The following is an 8,803-nucleotide window of genomic DNA, read 5'->3' as shown; positions in this document are numbered from 1 at the left end:
AACTAGAATATATGAAGCCTATTCAGATCAGCATTCATGAGACCCCAGCTTCTTGTTACAGTATTGAAGAAGAGGAAAATGATAACCATCCATGGTACCAAAACATACTACGATATGTAAAGAATCGTGAATACCCCGACCATGTGATAGAAAATGACAAAAGGACATTGAGGAGACTGGCTATTGATTATATCCTAGATGGGGAGATTTTGTACAAAAGGGGAAATGATCAAGTATTGTTAAGATGCATGGATGCTGTGGAGGCTAAGAAAATTTTGGAAGAAGTCTATGAAGGTATTTGTGGAACGCATGCCAATGGCTTCACAATGGCCAAACAGATTATGAGATTCGGGTACTATTGGTCCACCATGGAAGGAGATTGCATTAATTATGCCAAGAAGTGCCATAAATGTCAAATTTATGGTGACAAAATGCATGCACCTCCTTCACCGCTTGACATTATGACTTCTCCATTTCCTTTCTCTATGTGGGGAATGGATGTCATCGGACCAATATCTCCAAAGGCTTCTAATGGGCATCGTTTTATCTTTGTGGTTATTAATTATTTTACTAAATGGGTGGAGGCTGCTTCATATGCTAATGTCACGAAGTCAGCAGTTAGCAAGTTTCTAAAAAAAAATCATATGTCGATACAAGATGCCTAAAAGGATCATATCTGACAATGCGCTGAACTTGAACAACAATATAATAGCGGAAGTTTGTAGTAAGTTCAAGATCAGACACCATAATTCGTCACCATACCGCCCAAAAATGAATGGTGTCGTGGAATCAGCTAACAAAAATATAAAGAAAATTGTAGGGAAAATGACTGAAACCTACAAGGACTGGCACGAGAAATTACCTTTTGCTCTCCTGGCATATCGAACATCTGTTAGGACTTCTACTAGAGCAACCTTTTTCTTTGGTTTACGAGATGGAGCCAGTGTTACCCATTGAAGTTGAGATCCCTTCTCTTCAGGTGTTGGCTAAGCTAAGGTTAGAAGAGGCTGAATGGATTCAATCTCGATATGAACAGCTAAACTTGATAGAGGAAAAGAGGCTAAAGGCTATTCAGCATGGTCAGATGTATCAGAAACGAATGATGCGAACCTATAACAAAAAGGTCCGTCCCAGAGAATTTCACGAGGGGCCTAGTGTTGTAAAAGATTTTTCCTCTACAAAAAGATTTTAAAGGGAAATGGTTGCCAAATTGGGAAGGTCCTTATGTTGTAAAGAAGGCCTTTTCTGGAGGAGCGTTGATCTTAAGCGAGATGGATGGTAAAAGCCTGCCAAATCCTGTAAACTCAGATTCGGTCAAGAAATACTTCACTTGAAGGAAGAGGACCAAAGTGAAAACCCGTAAAGGGCACTTTAAGTCTAAAAAAAGGGTGAGGCCAAGATGAAAACCCGTAAAGGGCGCTTTGAAGACCAAAGGGGATTTGAGTTGCAAACCTGAAAAAGGCGGCTCAAATTTTGATAGGACATAAGGTGATCGTAGCAGCTCAAATTTCAATCAAGAAAGGGTAGGCGACATCTTAGGGCATCGACAAAGTACTGTAGATTTCCTAAACACATATCAAATTTAGAATGGTCTTTAGAAAGCTTACGCAGGGAAGCTCGTGCTGCGATACCTGGAGCACCTGTCGTCATCTTATTTATTTTGAATCTTGGCAAAATTTGCTGTCTTGATTAATGTATTCAATTTCAAGCTTTGCTCTCAATAAAATTCCATCTTGTCCATTGTCTTTTTTGATCTTATCTTAGCCAAATTTGCTATCTTGATTAACTTATTCATTTCGAGATTTGCTCTCAATAACATTTTGTTTGTCTATTGTGATAATCTTTTTCAAACATTAAAATAACGATTAATGGACTGAATGTTCAAGCAAAAGGAGTTTTGCATATTACTCTAGAAATTTCTAAATAATATAGGAACCTGAAACAGAACTGTTGTTTAAAGCACACCAAGTTTAAATGTTGAAATGTCTAAAGAGGAAAAGTCTAAGTCAGGACTATCCTTTCAGATTTTGTTGTCCAAACATGGATTGAACAAAATGACAAAATGTCGTGTTGGTAACAAAGCTTCAATGAACAAGCAAGCAATGATCACCGAGTGATAAGAAGAGGTTTCTCGGAAGAGAAAATTTTGCAATTGTGCATAAACTTTTGGTGTGACACCCTGGGAATGGTGTAGGTGACCAAAGATCAGATCTTGTATCCCTGAATTGCAATGGGAGAGAATTTGGAAAGAGCCAGATCTTATACTCCTAAATTACAGTAGGAGGAAGATGGTTTTGAATTTTATGTCCCAAAATTACAACGGGCTCAACCTTGAAAATCACAACAGATTGAACTTTGAAGATTACAGTAGGGGAAATCCGATCAAGTAAGAGATGAGCATCACCAACTAGACAAGATAGCATTTTTGACGTGTTGGCAATAAAGCCTTATTGAGGGATCATTTTCATTTTGCATTCATGCATACACATTTAGCTAAGATATTTTGATTCATTTCAATCATAATCACTAGGTAAAAATAGGTTCATAAAATAGATTATACAGGTCATGTTCCCCAAAGAACAGATCAATGAAGATAGCAGATCTTGCCTTCTGAACTGACAATAAAGCAGATCGAAAAAACCATAGTTTGCAATTAAAAAGATTGAAGCCATAACGGTGAATCTTACTTCCCAGACGGTGCAGCGGAATAGATTGAAGCTACGACGGCGAATCTTGCTTCCCCAACATTGTAATTAAAAAGATTGAAGCCACCACGGCGAATCTTACTTCCCAAGTGGTGCAGCGGAACAAATTGAAGCTACGACGGTGAATCTTGCTTCCCCAAAATTACAATTAAAAAGATTGAAGCCACAATGGTGAATTTTACTTCCCAGGCAGTACAGTGGAACAGATTGAAGCTACAACGATGAATCTTGCTTCCCTGACATTACAATTAAAAGATTGAGGCCACAACGGCAAATCTTACTTCCCAGGCAGTGCAGCGAAACAGATTGAAGCTACGACGGTGAATCTTGTTTCCCCGACATTGCAATTAAAAGATTGAGGCCACAACGACGAATCTTACTTCCCAGGTGGTGCAGCGGAATAGATTGAAGCTACGACGACGAATCTTACTTCCCCGACATTGCAATTAAAAGATTGAGGCCACAACAGGAAATCTTACTTCCTAGGCAGTGTAGTGGAATATATTGAAGCTACGACGGCGAATCTTACTTCCCCAACATTGAAGTTAAATAGACAGAAGAAGCCGATCCTATCTCCCTAAGCAGTAGTGGAGTAGGTTGAAGATTGCAGAATCTGTCTCCCTAAGCAGTAGTAGAGCATATCGAAGATGGTGAATCTTATCTTCCCAAGATAGTGGAGAAGCAAATTTAAGCCATTAGTCCTATCTCCCTAAGCAGTAGTGGAGTAGGTTGAAGATTGTAGATCCTTTCTCTCTAAGCAGTAGTGGAGTAGATCAACAACAGCAAATCTTACTTCCCTGGCACAAATGGAACAGACTAAAACCACGAATCTCATCCCCCTGAAGTTGCTGTGAAGAAGATTGAAGCTACAAGTCAGGTCTCTCTGAAGTGCAGTGGAGTGGATCGAAGCAACAAGACACAGTGGACTGGAATAAAGCTACTTGAAGAGGAGAAGGATCAAAAGAAGTAAAGACTCGGCGAGACCAGGCAAAATTGGTCTTTCTTAGTCTTTGCTCTATTCTTGTTACACGAAAACAAGCAAAGAGTAGTAGCTGTACAAGCTCAATTTAGCCCAGGCCCACTACCCAAAATTTCAGGCCCAATTACGAACCCAACTAACCCAATTACCCAAAGCCATTTCAAGCAGACCCAAAACCCAATACAACACAACCCAAACAAACCCAAAACCTAAACGGCCCAGAATGGCCCAACACAAAAAAAATTAGAAAACCCTAACCCTAGGTGCGCCGTACCTAGGGCCTTTTGACCCTTCTGTCTACCTGCTCTGCCACCGCGCCGCACGCCACCAACTACTCCACCAGTACCTGCAACAAACACCAACAAGTAACAACAAATAGGGATAGCAAAAAGAGATTTTTATTTGTATTATTATTTCCGCTATATAAGGTCGATTGAAAAATCAAAAAGGGGTTTTTTTTTTAGTTTTTGGTTTTTCTTCTTTCTTTCTTTTTTGAATACAAAAAGAAAACTTACAAGATTACTAGCAATAAATAAAACAAGAAGTGAATCAAGCATATTTCTAAGGTGATTGTTACCATTTATTACTATTTTTTTTCTTTTCTTTTCTTTTATTTTATTTCGAAACTAAAGTAAATAAAAAAGAGAAGCATTTTTACCTTTTTGACGATGTCGGAGTGCTCGGGGCGGTTGAGAGACGATTTGGAAAAAAAAGGGGAAACTTTTCAACTTCCCGTCACCACGTGCGGCGGCGCCGGCACCGGCGCCGATGACCGGCGACCGGCGCGGTGGCCATTAACTGGACCTCTTACCGGCGCTCGGAGGGAAAAGGGGGAGTTGAGAGAGTTTTGAGGGTTTTTTTTGGGAAAAATGAAGAAATAAAATTTTGTAAAAATTTTTGGAATTTATAGGGGTATGAAACGGCGCCGTTTTAGCTTGGCATCAAAACACCCAAAACGACGTCGTTTTGATGTGGATCGGACCGACCCGACCTAACCCAATGAAGGTCCGCGTGTTTTTAAGATTTAGGCTATTTGCTCTTTTAGTCCTTCATATTTTTAGTGATTATTCAATTAAGTGTATTTATTGCTTTCAACCATACCCTACAAGTTGTTTTGTTTTCAATTTGACCCTTACTTGAACGGCGTCGCTTTGGGGAAAGGAAAAATTACTGCTTCGATCCCTCCACGTTACGCGTGTTTTTAGAATGGTCTTTCACTTTTATTTTATTTGGATTTTGCCCCGAATCTTTGTCATTAGTTTCAAATTAGTCATTTTGCTATGTTTTCGTTATTAAACTAATTAACTTTAATAATGTTATCCTTATCTTTACTATTTTTATATACATAAGTACATTTCTAATAGTATATATGTACATATATGTTTTTTTGTAATTTATATATATATATACATACGTATTTATATATATTTCTTACATTTTGTAAGTTACATACATGCCCATATATATCTATATATATTTTCTATTCTTTATGAACATATACTTCTTCTTTATTTTTATTTCTTTGAAACTTTATAATTGGTATATACATATACATATATTTTTTAATATATTCATAAACATATATATTATCATTATTTACTTATTATTTATATATATATTTTACTATTTTCAAATTTGTTATATATACATAGATTTTTATTTTTATTTTATGTTGATAATTTTATTTATTTTCATTATTGTTGTTATTGTCTTATTTGCTGTTTATTTATTACGTGTTCATTATTACTCGAAATGCATCATAATCCTATTTGTTTATTACTTATCATTTCCTGTATGCTACTGATTTGTCATTTTTACTTATCTTTGTTGCTATTGCTCGTATTATTTTTATTTACATTATCATATTTATTATTTCATTATGCATATTAACACCATACTTCAAAAAGAAAAATTTTCAAAGGCAATGTTTTGCGTTTGGAAATTCAGAAAACGTGCCCTAATGTGTTGGGTTTCTATTTTTCTCATTCGACCAAATAGCCAAATATCCTTTTAATAAATTCAAAGTAAGGCAATGTTTTACGTTTGGAAATTCGAGAAAACGTGTCCTAATGTGCTGGGTTTCGATTTTTCTCGTTCGACCAAATAGCCAAATATCCTTTTAAAATTTTCAAAATAAAGCAGTGTTTTGCGTTTGGAAATTCGAGAAAACGTGCCCCAATGTGCTGGGTTTCGATTTTTCTCGTTGGATCAAATAGCCAAATATCCTCTTATATCTTAATCCATGTCATTTGAGTTTTTTAAGGATCGTACTTTAAATCTCTTTAAATTTTTCAATATTCGACATTAAGACATTAACTAATCAACTAGGTACCAATTTTTTGGCATTACGAGGGTGCTAATCCTTCCTCGTACGTAACCGACTCCCGAACCTGTTTTTTTGAATTTCATGGACCAAAATCGTTGTTTTAATAAAATTAAATTGTTTATTAAAAACAACCACTTTTCATGGTGATTCGATCACACCTTATCAAAAAGGATTGGTGGCGACTCCCGTTTTTTTCGTTTTCGTCTTAAAATCCAAGTCGACCCTATTTTAACAAAAAATGGTGTCAACAACAGTGGTGATGCGGTCACAGGTTCTAGTTCTGGCTCACCAAAAAAAGATGCTTTGTAAAATCAATACGTAAGTTTGACATGATAATCGTAGGGAAAAACTCAGGGGCTTTCTGGTATAATCCACTTATTCTTTTTCTTCATCACCACCAAATGTCAACATCCCTCTTGTCCCTAATTGGTGACAAAGTTGGGGGCAAGTACATTATCAAGGGGCGAGCGACTATCAGATTGGACAAAACCTGGAGGTCATTTCGACTCGATAGTGGTTGTTGTGATTAAATCACTGACTAATAACTACAATTGTTGTTGCCCTGGCTCGACCTCCAGCTACCACTGCTGTCCCGACTAGACCTCCAAATTCGCTCCACAACCACCACCGCTCCCCTTGACAATGCTATTCTATCCAACTTTGTCACAGTTTCGAACAATAGGGAGGTTATCGATCTTAATTTTGGTGGAGATGGAGAAAAAAAATAAGTTGGTTATATTGGAAAGCCCCTAACTTTTTCCTTACAATTATTATCTAAAATTTTAGTATAGGGTTTACAAACCATCCTCTTTCAGTGAGGTGGAACTTGAACCCACGACCGCAAAGAAAACTGTCAAATGAGCTCCCAAGTTATACTCCAAACCGTGATCCCTCATTAACATCTGTCAACTAGGAACCCTACTTATACATGTGCCTGTGATAGTATATGCACCGTAAACTTGGGGCCTGAGTTGCATTGTGATGAGCTTCTAAGGCAATGGTTCTACCTCGACGTGACAGATGAAATGTATAGGTCTCTGAGCGCTATCGCATCACTATCAATTGAAATATATCTTTAAGCTTTCACAATGTTTGCCACAAACACAAACACAAATAAATCAACCCCCATTATTTCCATCCTTAAACTCTTAAAAAACCCTAAAAACACCCTAAAATCCAACTACTATCCTAAAAATCCTAAACCCTAAAAAACCCTAACCAAACCAAATAAACCTTAAAACCAAAACCCAACTGAAGAGAGAGAGGAAAACGTGTCCAACTAGACGCATTTTCCTCTCTCTCTTCAAAATCGACATATTTCAGTTAATATGGTAAAAATCGACCTAATCACTCAATTAAGTTTTAAAATTGGCATTTATGCCTAATTTAGATCAAATCTAATTGTAAAAAAGGAGTTTTTCTTGTGAATGCATTTGAACATTATTGACGACACTTCTAATAACAATACCTTTCAAATATTTAAATATGTAATTACAATGATAAATAAAAATACATAATCTTCCTGCAACAAAATATCAACTTATTTTCCTTTCTATCTGTGGCTAAAAATAAAAGGGAATAACACACAAAAAAGAATGCCGAAAATATTGAAAACATGGGGAAATTTCAGATGTACTAACTAACAAAATTGATAGTTGTTTCATTGTTTAATTTCAGCCACAAATTTTAGAATGCCGAAAATATTGAAAACATGGGGAAATTTCAGATGTACTAACTAACAAAATTGATAGTTGTTTCATTGTTTAATTTCAGCCACAAATTTTTATCTTGCAGGAGATCTTATCACCTTTGAAGCATCATTTTCATTTTCTTTCGCCTGAACTTTATGGTTGAGTTTTGAATTTTAAATCGAAGCATATATTAATTTTTTAATATTCGTGGATTATGAATTTAGATTCGTATATTTGAATCTATTATCTACTTTATTTCTTTACAATTTTATTTTAAATAATTCTTTTAGTTACTAAGGCCGAGTTTGATAAAGTATTGACAAATTAAGTTCATTGAATTATTTTCAATGGTTTAATTTTTTACATGTATTTGATAATTCAAAATTAAAGCAACTCGATAGAATTTTTTTAATAAAAAATGTGTGAAGAATAATAAGCAGATAGGATCTACTTATCAATTAATCAATAATATTTTATTTATTTTAATATTATATTATCCTATAAAAACTTTACTTTTAAATTTTGATTTTTTAGATAAGGTGAAATGATTAAAAATTAAAGATAAAATATAGAATAATATTTTTTTATAATTTAAAATCTATATTTATCAAACAATCTAAGTATCTTCTAAAATTAATTTTAAGTAATATATCAAACAAATTTTATAACTTAAGTTTAGTATTTAAGTTTTCAACATTTAAATTTTCATCACTTAATTTTTTTAGTTTATATATCAAGCAATACCTAAGTGTGAATTTTTAATGAAATTAGATATTCAACAAATAATTTAATTTATTAATATTCATATTGGAGAAGTAATACTCGGGTTTAATAAGAAATAATAAAAAAATTGAATTTTAAAACAAATGTGTGGATTTGCATTCGTATTTTACAAAAAAAATTAGATTTTCCACTCATTGCCATCTCTAAGGTAGAGATTGAGACTTTTCCATATTAATATTCTAATAGATTGTAATTCTCATGAATGTGATTGTAATACCCCAAACCCAGCCTAGACGTTATGGTTGAATCTGGCGATGTCACATGGAAAGGGATTTGAAGACAAGATTGTCGAGTTTAAAAACCATTATAGTAAGTTAGC

The sequence above is a fragment of the Gossypium hirsutum genome, chromosome D10 (assembly GCF_007990345.1).
Source record: "Gossypium hirsutum isolate 1008001.06 chromosome D10, Gossypium_hirsutum_v2.1, whole genome shotgun sequence".
Taxonomy (NCBI): domain Eukaryota; kingdom Viridiplantae; phylum Streptophyta; class Magnoliopsida; order Malvales; family Malvaceae; genus Gossypium; species Gossypium hirsutum.
The sequence above is the reverse complement of the archived record's forward strand: the minus strand, read 5'-3'. Positions refer to the sequence as shown.